We start from the raw sequence: 13,631 nt of genomic DNA, 5'->3' as shown, positions 1-13,631 counted from the left end.
TAAAGTGTTTTAAATACTGACAAAGAATCTTCAGTTAAATATGAAAATATTCTATTGATCTTCATGTTTCAAGATACAACCTAATTATAATCTGGTACAGAAATGGGTAAATCTAAAGCTTGCAAGGCAAAATACTAGCATAGAAAACAATATTAGTAGCAAAGAAGAAATGTTTTTTAACCTTGAAATGTGACATAAAATCTATTTTGATTTTATTTTCTATATTTTCATAGTAAATTGCTGGCATTTAAAAAATTATAATGTATATACTAGAATATGTTATTTGTCAAGATATCCTGAATAATTTAGCAAATTGGTCAATCTATTAAGAATCAGACTGTGTATATGAAAAGAGATTAATGTTTATATTAAATGCGTTATATTGAAAACTCTATTAGATTATTTCTACTTTTCGAATCAATATCAAGGTATAGTAATACTTTACAACCTCTCTCAATAGCCTCATTTTCCCTTTAAAGTCAAGAGTCTATTCTTTGTTTTTAAATTTAATTTAATTTTAAGTTCCGGGATACATGTGCAGGACGTGCAGGTTTGTTACATAGGTAAACGTGTGCCTTGGTGGTTTGCTGCACCCATCAACCCATCACCTTGGTATTAAGCTCCACATGCATTAGCTTTTTATCCTGATGGTCTCCGCCCCCGCCGCCTTCCTCGTGACAGGCTCCAGTGAGTGCTACTCCCCAGCCTGCGTCCATGTGTTCTCATTGTTCAGCTCCCATTTATAAGTGAGAACGTGAGGTGTTTGATTTTTCTGTTCCTGTGTTAGTTTGCTGAGGATAATGGCTTCTAGCTCCATCCATGTCCCTGCAAAGGCCATGATCTCGTTCCTTTTTATGGCTGCATAGTATTCCATGGTGTATATGTACCACATTTTCTTTATCCAGTCTATCACTGATGGGCATTTGGGCTGATTCCATGTCTTTGCTGTTGTGAATAGTGCTGTGATGAACATATGCATGCATGTGTCTTTATAATAGAATGATTTGTAATCCTTTGGGTATATACCCAGTAATGGGATTGCTGGTCAAATGGTATTTCTGGTTCTAGATCTTTGAGGAATCTCCACACTGTCTTTCACAATGGTTCAACTAATTTATATTTCCACCAACTTTGTAAAAGTGTTCCTATTTCTCCACATCCTCTCCAGCATCTGTTGTTTCCTGACTTTTTAATAATCACTATTCTGACTGGTGTGAGATGGTATCTCATTGTGGTTTGATTTACATTTCTCTAATGACCAGTGATGTTGAGTTTTTTTTATATATGATGTTTGTTGGCCACATAAATGTCTTCTTTTGAGAAGTGTCTGTTCATGTCCTTTGCCCACTTTTTAATGGGGTTGTTTGGATTTTTTCTTATAAATTTAAGTTCATTGAATCTACAAGTGTCTGTTCTTAGTCTCTCAAATTGGTACATTTGCCTATTTCTATTGGTTTAGTCCCTGTGGCTACGGGGCAATTTCTGTTGAAGCTTTTGGTTGCTTTGAAGTAATTTCTGTTGAAGCTTTTGGTTGCTTTGAAGTAACAATTTGGATTCAATGCAGTGTACATAGAGGTTTTCTTAAAAAATAAGTTGTTGGTCTTTTCTAGTTCAAACTAGTTGTGTTACTTTGGGTAATTCACATATCCTTTCTGGATTTTAGTCTTTCTTTTCTGCAAAACGCTACAAACACATACTCTTTAAATTTCATATAGTTTTAAAATAAAATGACTTCATGATATTAATCATTTATAACTTAGTGTGAAAGATTTTACGTAAGAGCAAGTTTTGATAAGATGTCAGCTAATATTTATTTAACACCACAGTGTGCTAATCATCATACCTAGACACAATGAGTAATTAAATCTTTCCAAAAAACCTGTCAGGGGGTATATAATCATCTTCATTTCATGAATATTTCAGAGAAGTCAAATTGTTGCCTATGGTAACACAACTAGTTCATGAGATATCCGGCATTCAAAACCAGGACTAGTCTTATTTCCAAGCCCGAGTTATAGTTTTACTCATAGTCTCCTATGCAGGTGCTGAGGTAGAGACGATATAGACTTTGGGGGCACTGAAAGCTGACTATCACTGAAGGAGAAAAAGCACAAAAATTGGTGACTTGAGGAGGAGAATGAGACTATTTAATTCCCTTGAATTGTCATTTATTCCTTGGTCAGCTTAACTCCAGTTAGTTAACAGCCTAAAAGCAAGTGGATGGTGAAATGTTACACTTGTATATTTTTCATAAGATTAATAAGTGAACAGTTTGTGTTGTATTGCTTTGTTCCAGAAGAAATAGTCTTTTAAGAAAAGCAGAATTTGTACCTAAGCCTGTATAAGTGAGGATTTCTGAAATATATCTTTATGCATGTCTTTTTATTGCTTCAGTGGTCATGTACATTGTCTTGTGTATAGTGAGAGCTTGCTTAATGTTTATTGGTTTGAAATTAGAATGAAAGCCCATATGGAAAAATAGTAACTTGCAGTTTGATAAAAGTTATCTATTTCATCAACCTTCTCAAATTTCAAACAAAAAGCCTGGAATAACTGACATAAAGGCAAATTTTATACAAATATAAATATAAGCATAAATACAATCATAGCAACAATAAACATGAATATATTATGGATAGATATAGATAAATGTGTACATGTGTCTGTGGATTTAAATTCAATCACACCCGTACTATAATAGATGTGTAGCCAAAATAGAAGTAAATGAAATTATTCAATATAAATTTATTGCAGTTAACCATCTGTGATGAAATTCTCATGGGATTCTCTTTAATTTTTTTATAAATGAGGAAAATGAAATACTACAATTATAAACACACCATATTTATAAGCTTTCTTTTTAAATAAGCTGTGATTCTAAGCTTCCATCTGCTTTCTTGCTGAATGACATAGAGCATTTGTTTCCTCTGCTGCACTTCTGGTCTTTCTTCATTTTCTGAGCGAGCGCCTGCAATACAGAGGCCCAGATAACATGCTCCTATGTTCTGTCAGCTTGTTCTGCAATAAATCATCAGAGGCAACAACATTTGTTTACACCTATTTAGAAGGGTCTCCTGGGAAAAATCTGTGAGAAGAGAAAGTACTGTCAACTGTTTTGTAACTTCATCTCTTACTTCCAGGTCCTTTTATCTTTGTCTTTTTAGGAGTCAGTCTATGCATTATTTCTTTTTGAATATTATGAGACACCACAACTGGATTAGTGAGGACCCTGGATCTTAACTCCTATAAGACAAGCTAGAACAAACAATAGCTAGTGACTAAATATTTAATCGTATGATAGATTTTTTTTGGCTCATACTGTCTTATACATTAAACAAAAGTGAAGAATGTTTGCTATGATGGTTCTTCCCTTTAATCATCAAAAGATAAATGTTATACAGAAAAGCCCCATCCTTATATGTAATAAAGAAATTGGAGTTTTAAACGTATGCAGAAGTTGCAACTAAAATTGTATTTCAGGCATTACTTTTTCAAGTGCCTTTTATATATTAGCAAATGGTAAATTATGTGACATCAAATAAACAAATGTTCTGTCTTATTGCATCAATAATGTTTTCTGTTTTGGCCTAGAAATCTAGAATTCTAAAAATACAGAAGAAAATTTAGGGATTATCTGGCTCAACCACATTATTTTACAAATAAAGAACCGAAGTTCAAAGAGTTATGGGATTTGCTGAAGGTCATACAGAAAATTACTGCTAAAGCCTTTGAAGCCCCATTTGCTGTTTCTCCAGCATTTTTGGATGCTTGTGAGTCAATGAACGAGCCAGCTACCCCATCAGATGGCCACACTAGGGCACCTGGCATATGGAATCTCCTCAGGATCCTCACCTTTATTACTAGAGCTAAATTTGAGATGAAAGACAAATGAAAAATAAAGTATCTTAGAAGACATTTTAGAAAGTGAATGAAACGAGGGAACATTTAAAAATAGCCTATACAATCTGCAAGTAGCCTAACCTAACCTAATTGACCTATCAAAGGTTTTCTGAACCCTGGGATACTGACTGGTGCAGTGGAAAAAAGGATTTTGAAGGTTGATTTGTTTTAGAATGCTTGCTTTGTCAATTATTGGCAATGTGACCTTTATGAAGTGCTTTTGCCTCTCAGAGATAACCACTTGGGGGTAACTTAGGTGAGATACTGAGCAACACACTTCTTGTTTACTCATATTTGTTCCTCCCACCGCTTGGGCTGTGCTGGTACCCCACAGTATAATAATCACACAGAGATGGAGGTCTAAATTCACCAGTCAAGGAGACCTTCAAGCAAGGTTTGGAGGTCTCTAAATTTGTCATTGTAGACACCAATTCACATTTGAATACTGGGTCAGAGCTAATATCCTTTTATATTCAATGAAAGAAAGACCACTTATTCCCAATACTTAAAAAAATAAACTTTCAGTGAATAAGCCTCATAGCCAGGATGAGTCCAGGCAAAACATGAAACATGAAGCAGGCAGGATGGGTTCCTTGCGCATTCCAGAGTCCATTGCTTCTCTTCTCTTTCCCTTTCCTAAACCCTACTCATTCACTCTCCAACCATCTTCTCTATGCTCTGGATATGGTTTGGCTCCAGGTCCTCACCAAAATCTCATGTTGAATTTTAATTCCCAGTGTTAGGAAGGGGCCTGGTGGGAGGTGATTGGTTCGTGGGGCTGGAGGTCCCCTTTGCTGTTCTCCTGATAGTGAGTTCTCACGAGATCAGGTTGTTTGAAAGTGGGTAGCACTTCCCCATTCACTCTCTCTCTCCTGCTGCCATTTGAAGATTGTGCCTGCTTCCCTTTTGCCTTCTACCATGATTGTAAGTTTCCTGAGGCCTTCCCAGCTATGCCTCCTGTACAACCTACAGAACTGTGAGTCAATTAAACCTCTTTTCTTCATAAATTACCCAGTCTCAGGTAGTTCTTTATAGTAGTGTGAAAACAGACTAACACAGCTCTCTTCCCCTGTCAAAAACTTATTGACAGGCAGAATCCATAACTAAATATTCTAGTGTTGTCCCATCCTGGAAACACGTGCACTTTAACAGAAAGCTCTGTGGGAAGGGAACAAACACGAATCATTATGGCTCATCATGGGCCAGCAGGGTCCTAATAGGTGTTGGATTATCTAGTTCTCTAAGTAACACTGTGAGGTAGATACAGTTATCTCAATTTTACAGATAAGAAAACAGAAAGGAAATAGAGACAGTAGCCAGAAAATGTTTGTGGGGAATGAGTATGTATATAGATGGGGCAGCAGGGTGGGGGGTGTCAAGGAGAGGAGTGAGAATGTGCCCTGGGTGAGCAAATTACATCAACTTTGCAAATTGAGTCCTGGAACTCTTTGATCACAATTATGGAGTCACTCTTTCTTGAACATACTATACTGTTCACAGCATTTGTCTTAAAGCTGGGCCTTCTTGTTCTTGTTCTTCTTTTTTCTTTCTTCTTCTTATGCTAGTGGTCTTGGCTGAGTAATCTCAGGAAAATCAGAGACCTCCCTTTTTTTCTAAGAGTCTTCATTCCTTCTAATCCAACGTTTTCAAAGGTGGGTATCAAACTCATAAAAGTAAGAATTTACTTATTACTGCAGTCAATCCCATTCCTTCTGTCTCCAACCAGTTTTAATCCTTAAACGTTCACTCTTCTGTTCTTAATTCTATGGTCTTTCAAATTCTGGTATATTGTCCTTCACTCTGGTCTTCAATGTAGTCAAAGTAAAATTTTAAGGGGAAAATAAGATGCGTGATCTTCTCACAAACATTTTCATGAAGTTGATTCCAGTGTGACAACTGGCAAGTGCAGGAAGGCAAAAGTGTCTTAAATCAGATGTTTCCAAAAAGTATCCATGGACATCCACTCCTACTCTACTCTCTTCCAGATAAGTTATTGTTTTTTTCTGTTACAGAAATATAAATTATATTGTGATGAAATTACTCAGTTTTCTCTGTGCAAGGAGGCAGAAAGGATAGCTTAATAATTATATTTGATTAAATCTCTATTCATAAAATAATTATAACAGTAATTCAGTCACTCTAATTTTAGTAAAGGCAAGGAAAGCAGACTTTTGACTTGAGAAATATGTTTTATCTGTTTTTTAATCAAAAATGACTTGTATACAACAATATCATTTAAAGAATAACTTGATACATTCACATTCATACCTAACAACATTAAAAATTATTATTTCTGAATTTTCATAACCCATGTAATTGTACATGAATGACATTAAAGTTTGCAAAGTAAATACAATAGTGATGTAGCCTGCTCAACAAAGTTCTCTTATAGAATAAGAGACGTCTAGGTTGAATATATTCATTCAAGAAAAAAATCATTTTTATTGTCCTTGAAGGATTCTGATGTTAGAAACAATATTTTATATGATAGCAAACAGTTAGTAATAAATGAATTTAGTCCTTTTCAAAGCATCATTATTGAGCACTTCAGAAAATCTGAGTGTTGGGAGGAAAGAGCTTATTAACCTCAGTCCTTTTTTAGTGAGAATATAACCATGCAGACATTATTTCATTGATAAGATATTCCTGAATAAATAGAGGATAAAGGCAAATCTAAGATTTTAAAAATAATATTCTGCCATGTCCTTTTCCTTCCTTCCCTTCTTCCTTCCCTCCCTCCTCCCTCCTTTCCTTCCTTCCTTCCTTCCTTCCTTCCTTCCTTCCTTCCTTCCTTCCTCCCTCCCTCCCTCCCTCCCTCCTCTCCTTCCTTTCATTTTTTTTATGCCATCCTATGGCCAGAGAAATGTTTTATACCTTTTTGTTGCACAGGAAACTAAAATAAACTTCATGATTCCGTTAGAGTTACAACAGTTGTGTCTTTTTTCTCATTCTTGGCAGCTGATTTATTTTCAGGGCTGATGTGTTTAGAGTGGATTTGAATATATGGGAGGGTAATGAATGGTACTAAAAAAAGTCCATGTTTACACTTCTCCTTTTTATTATGTTTCTACACTAATGTGCATTTTGATAATTAGACAATTATTCTATAGCCAATTGTATTTGTTAAGTCCTAGTTTGGAGACTTAAGTAGTCTCTGAATGATTTTTGTGCTAATCTGTAGTTCCTTGCTGTTGTTCCAAAACTGTATCTTTGAACCAGGAAGGTACACAGTTTATTTAAAGGTATTATACTCACCATCTAACTCTGTTATGACTAGTTGTATGACATCTGTCAAATTCCCTAATATTTATAAGCTCAGTTTTCTCATTGGTAAAATGGAAATGTCAGTGTTTTTGGGGAGATTAAATGACATTGTGCATAAAGGCATTTATCATGGTGCCTATACAAAGAATGGCCAAGTAAATGTTAGTTCTGCTTCTAAACCTAGTCTCCCCAATATATGCAAAATATCAGACTAAGTTTTATGATTACCTAAACTCATATAAAAATAACTCAGGGATTCAAGAATATGGCTCTTTTAAAAATTACACCAGCATAAAATGTGACTATAAGATGTGTGTGATATTTTTAAATACATACATTCAGTCTGATGTAATCTGTTAAATAATCTTGGAAAGTAGACATATATCCAACACTTTTATCATTGCTCAAAACTTTCTTAGACCTTATTAATGCAAAACTCTCCAGAAGAAAATTCTGAGCCATATAAAAAATCAGCATTATTGTTTTTATTTGACTGAAAATCCAGCCTATCTTTGAGGGGGTGAAGAAAGTCCAATGAGATACTCTCTCTCTCATTTGAAAGAGCTTTGTAATTCATAAGAAACTATGTAGATATGAAATGTCACAGAATGGGAAGAATTAATGGATAAGTATCCTTACTGAGAATATTGACAATTTTGCCTTAGGCTCTTAAAGAAATTCTGAAAACCCCTCAGTGTTTTAAGCCCTAGCAGTACCGTTATTGCTTATATAGTTCCCAAAGTGCCCACCTGCAGATAACACCCAACTGAGCATGTAAAACTTAGTTTTTTTTTTTAAAAAATTTCATTTCTTCTATTGACTTTACCACTCTGCTTTTGTCCATTTCTTGCCACATCTAAAATTATCTTCTCTCAATTAATTTTATCCATATATCTTAGACTGCTAAAGCATGCTCTTCAGTTTGTTTGTCTTTAGAATTAAATTCCTCTTAAGTTGGTCTGAAATTTTGCCGTAGCAAGCCAATCATGACTTGGGCTGGAGGGCAGCAAATGAGTGCCTTAGTATCACTTTTTTCCAAGACTGATTTAAATGAAGAGCTGAGGTTGAAGTAAAAAAATTTCAAAATAGGTTTAAGTTTGTAATTTGTGGAGTGTGTCAAGGTGAGTGCAAATGAGGTATTAACCGAATGGATCGGGGAATGTTAGGTGTGGAATGGAAGCCTAGGAAAATGGCATCCAGAGCTGACAGGTAGAATAACACTTCCGGTTGTGAGGCATGTTTGAACAGAGAGTAAAACCTGATTGGGCAGCTTAAAAGTGTTGTGATTTAAACTAACCATCCTTAGATCATTTTGTTAATTGAGAACTTAAGAGAGAACAGGGTTTGATCATACATTGTTTCCTGATTGGCAGAAATGGATTTTACCTCATTAATGTTTGCAGTTGGCTGTGTCTTGTTTACGTCTTTGTCAGAAGTCATTTCAATTTTTTTTTTTTTATTTGAGGTCAGCAATTCCCTTTTCTATTCTGTGACTTCGTATTAATTATATTTTCTCTCTGTTGACTGGATGTGATATTTATTAATAAAAACTAACTTCTCTTTTCCTCAAGTATAGCCATATACATATCCTATTAGTGTCTATTGAGGCAACTTATCCCAACTGAGAAATTAGGGACTGTTGGTTGCAGCTCCATTAATGAGCAAATAGCAAAAGAGCTAAAGTGTTGCATATCATATTTTCTGGACATGTCTGCAGATATTCATAGGAACCTTAGAAATGCATAGGTAGCCAATTGTTCAACATCAGGCTTTAAAAAGTAGTACATAATATTTTGAAAATGGGTGAAAATATAATTTTTGCCAGAAGAAAATACAAATATTCTTCAAATTTTTCCACCAAATATTTATTTATTGGAGATATTCCTAGAGCAAGCATGTGCTTCCCAACATAGCTAAATCTATGAGGCAAAGAGAGAGGTGGGAGCAGAGGCACAATACCAAAGATGCATTTTGAATATAATGGAATACAAATCAGGTGTTACTAAAATACTCAGCTTTAAGGTTCATCAGTGGCTAAGTTACAGTGGGTCAAAATTATCAAAGTTCTTCAGTGAAATTATGTGAAATGCTTCTCAAGAATCTACCCCATATCTTATAGACATTCAGACATTTCCTGCTACAGCTTGCAAAAATGGAAGTCTCTTGAATATGCATGCATACTACTTGCCATTGTATATTTTGATTTATTTCATGATATTCTAATTTCAGTACTTTAAGAAATACTGCATATTGTTTTCATTGTCTGGCAAATACACTTTCAAATGAAAACATTTTTAATTTAGAAAGGAAGGGGCTTGGAATTGATAATAAAATTACAGATACATTGAATTCTTCTTATTCAAAGTCACTTCTCTGCCTTTCACATCTTCAGATTTAATATATTAGAAGTTAAGAAGGTTTTCAGTTAGATTGAAAAAAGACATATTTTTAAAGTGTGTCATTTAAACATTGAGTTTTAGGGACTTTATGAATATTTCAGCTTGGCTTCTGAGAAGTTAGTGTAACATATCTTTTCATAAATATAATTGTTATATTGAAAAAGGATCTCTTATTCCAGGCATATGTAGAGAGAGAAGAAATCGAGACTTCAGTAGGGTATGTCAGGACAGAAGTGTTCAGTTACCAAATCCCAGGAAGTGACATCACCACACTTATCAGAGTGAATGTCATAGATTCAGTCGCCGCTGCACATCCTGCTCCCGTTGTGTCTAAAGTACTGCCAGTGTCTGTTTGATGGATTTGCTTTACATCACTGAAGTTCATATCATCTGGCATCCCTGTAGAGGCAAATAAGAAAGCACAGCATGATGCATGACCACTTCACCATAATACGTCTAGAACAACTCTTAAACTCAAAGCGTGGACAGCACTGTTTTTGGGAACATTCTCTGTGTTCACCTAACTCTAAATGATTAATATGACACAGGTATTTCCATCCTACTTAAATTGAAGAGTTCAAGCTCTTGTGTGAAAATTCTTAGAAATATTATAAGAGCAAAGTGAAAAGATTTTTAGCTTTTTAAAATTTTTGGAACATTTCTGTACCACTGGTAAGAAAGTGAAGACATTTAATTAATTAATATATCCCGAGGTATGGGATTAGTTCTTGTTTCAGAGATGTATCAACTTCAGTAACTGAAAACTTTTCCCGTGAAAATAAAACCAGGTGGGGATATAATTGAATAAAGGTAGAATTTCTACAGATCATATTTTGCATTAGAATAAAGTAGGCCTAAGATCTTTTTCAAATTTATTTTTATTTTTACTTGACAAATTTTATAGATATTGATGGGGTACAATGTGATATTTTGACATGTATACCAGGAGGAATGATAAAATCAAGCTGGCTAGCATATCCATCACCTCACATCCTTAGCATTTTTCTTGTGGAGAGAACATTTGAAATGTACCTTCTTAGCAATTTGGAAATATACAGTACATTATGAATGATAGTCACCATGCTGCGAAATGGTCTAAAACATTTCTTCCTCCTAACTAAACTTTGTACCCTCCACCCACCATCCCCCCTCCCTTCCCCACATCCATCCCCTGGCAGCCACCCTTGTACTTTTCCCTTTTATGACTTCAGCTATTTTAGATTCCACATGTAAGTAAGATCAGGAATAGGATCTTATGGAAATAGCAAATAGCAAAGAATAATAGCAATAAATGTTAAATTATATCTTTCGTACACACATACAGCTGTGAGGATGGAGGTGTAGATATCTATCAGCAGATCAAAGAAGTTGTTCATGGGTGGACTGGAGAATGAAGTTAGGGATAAAGTGTTTCATTTAAAAAAATGCAGGCAAAGTCATAGACCAAGATCCAGTCGCATTCTGGTTATTACTTCTATACGTTATGAAACCTGACAAGTTGAGGAAAAGACTAACCCCTTAATTAACTGGGTTGAAAGAACTGCTTTTTAAAGATGTTTACCTTAGTACGATATACTTAGGGAATTACTGATTCATCTCTTATTATCTAGTGCCATCAGTGTTCTGAGACTAAGTGACTGAATTATCTCATGGCATGCCACTATCGGTCACAATTAACAGATTTAAATTCATTGTTACTGCAGCCACAAATATTGACATGGTAATTACAGAGAGATTGAAAGAATAAACTGCATATAAGGAAAAGTCAATATTTATGTAATTAGGCTAATACATATATATAATTCAGAAAATAAGCTGTGCTGCATTCAGAGATGAGAGCATTAAAACGAAGCAAAGCTCTGCTGATCTGACATATTGATTTTACAGTCTGAGCTCTTACATTATTATTCGTTGTTTGGGTGCTTGTTTTGCCCTTCTGTGTCATTAGGCAAGATGAATAAACTAGTGATTCCCTTTTTTATTTTTTTTAAATAGGGACTAGAGTGGAGTGTGAATATTTTAGTCATGGCTTTATACCTCTTGTTAAGCTTAACAAGAAGCTATGAGGACTCCAGGCAATTAAAAATACATTTTTTTCTAAGATAACTACATAAATTTGAGCTTTACAGGATTTACTTTTCATTTTTAAGCATTGTGAGTTTGTGTTTGGATGGGATCCATGAATAAGGTTTTCTTATGCCATTCTGAGCTTATATTTTGTTCATTCATGAGCCAGACACTGATTTAGGTTTAGTGGATGCCATCATGGGTGAAAATATGTAAGTAGAAAGATGTTAAATCTTATGCCTGCAAGCCAGACAATGGCAGGAGAGCTTTTCTGCCTTCAATCAGATGCTATTTTACCGTCTCACATTAAGGTGTTACTAATAAATAAATGTAACAGTTCTAAGGAATATGGCCTTTGAGTAACAAATGTATGAAAAGAATTCAAGATCTGTTCAAGAGCCTGGCAGTCATGGCTGTAGTTATGGATCACATCACAACCTTGTTATCTGTAAAAAGACATTAGCATGCCAAAAATTCTAGCTCCATGATTATTTGATGCAATGATTATTTTCATAAAGAAATTTAATTAACCAAGCTTACAAATTATACCAAGGCTTATAAAGACCTATAAAATAAAAAATTAGTTTGGAGATTTATTGTATTAATACATTAAATAAAAAGTAATTTTTGCATACTCTTATATGCGTAATAGCAACACACAAAGTGTCAATAAATTCATAGTTTTGCTCTTGGTGTTTATGGTCTGATGGGGAAAGAAAATCGTGTTATTAAAAAATGAAGGTAATATTATTACACAGGTACAGGCCTGGTGATTGGTGCTATGAAATATGGTAGGCCGAGAGCAGTGGCTCACACCTGTAATCTCAGCACTTTGGGAGGCTGAGGCAGGCAGTTCACCTGAGGTCGAGAGTACAAGACCAGCCGGACCAAGATGGAGAAACCCTGTCTCTACTAAAAATACAAAATTAGCCAGTTGTGGTGGCGCATGCCTGTAATCCCAGCTACTTGGGAAGCTGAGGCAGGAGAATCACTTGAACTCTGGAGGCGGAGGTTGCGGTGAGCCTAGATTGTGCCATTGCACTCCAGCCTGGGCAACAAGAGCGGAACTACATCTCAAAATAAGGTAAAGAGATGTAACTTGGTCAGGGAGTGCTCTGCTAAGGAAGTGGTAAAGTGTATTAATTTATTTGATAATATCTACAGAGCCCTTGCTATGGTGTCAGGTACAGTTCCAAGTACTTCACAAATGTTAAGTCATTTAATTCTCACAACAGTTGCATAAAATAGGCACTGTTATTATTACCTGCTTTTGTAGATGAGGAAACTGAGGCACTAGAAAGTTAAGTGACCACAAGCAGTGGAGCCAAGATCAAATCCAGAAGTCTAGACCCAGTCTGTGCTCTGCTCACCTGCCTCCCTGATTCCAAGCACATTGCTTGGCACCAACAAGTCAATACTTACATTGAGAAAAAAAAGATAAATTACGTTACCTACAAAGGGCATTAGGAGTGTTTTCTCTCCTTCCTTGTCATCTGGGATGGCTGAGTAGGTGCTACTTTGGGGTATTAATTGAGTAATCGGAAGTATTCAGGGGTAGAATCCATGTGGGCAAGTGAATGATGACGAATCAGAATGGCCTGATGAATCTGAGAGGACAGCACCTTTTTGTCATTTACATAGAGGCAGGAGAGTGTGGGTGTTTTCCTCTATCTCTATTTCATCTGTCTACGTATTTTAAAAATGCTCTTAGTTTCACTAAGGAAAGGCAAGTATGTTTAGAGACAGTTTGTTCTATTTTTAATAAAATTGCATGGACAAGAATATATACGTTGTTAATGTGCTCGTTCATTTATAAAATCTATTCACTGCCAGCTCTGTGTCAGGTATGGTGCTGGAGAGTGAATATACAGTGTGCACTTACAGCCTTTTCCTTCATACTTAGACGAGTCAAATATATATATATATATATATGTATATATCTATCTATCTATCTATCTATCTATCTATCTATCTATCTATCTATCTATCTATCTATCTATC

At 35.3% G+C, this 13,631-nt stretch overlaps 1 long non-coding RNA gene across 2 annotated transcripts in view; it reads right to left on the bottom strand.

Moving 5' to 3' along the window:
• Positions 1 to 2,995: 2,995 nt before the first annotated feature.
• The window catches only part of LOC131383329 (uncharacterized), a 192,299-nt gene continuing 181,663 nt past the window's right edge, over positions 2,996 to 13,631 (bottom strand). Inside the window, exons 3-4 of one of the 2 annotated variants that reach the window (XR_009213305.1) lie at positions 9,809 to 9,962; positions 2,996 to 3,018 (exon numbers count right to left, since the gene is read on the bottom strand). This is a non-coding gene — a long non-coding RNA (uncharacterized LOC131383329). Of the gene's footprint in view, positions 3,019 to 7,590; positions 9,963 to 13,631 lie in introns of those variants that run through there. The other variant, XR_009213304.1, reaches the window with a different exon arrangement.

The sequence above is a fragment of the Hylobates moloch genome, unplaced genomic scaffold (genome assembly GCF_009828535.3).
Source record: "Hylobates moloch isolate HMO894 unplaced genomic scaffold, HMol_V3 SCAFFOLD_4, whole genome shotgun sequence".
NCBI classification, from domain to species: Eukaryota; Metazoa; Chordata; class Mammalia; order Primates; family Hylobatidae; genus Hylobates; species Hylobates moloch.
Note: the sequence above shows the minus strand (reverse complement) of the source record. Positions and strands in the feature narration are given on the sequence as shown.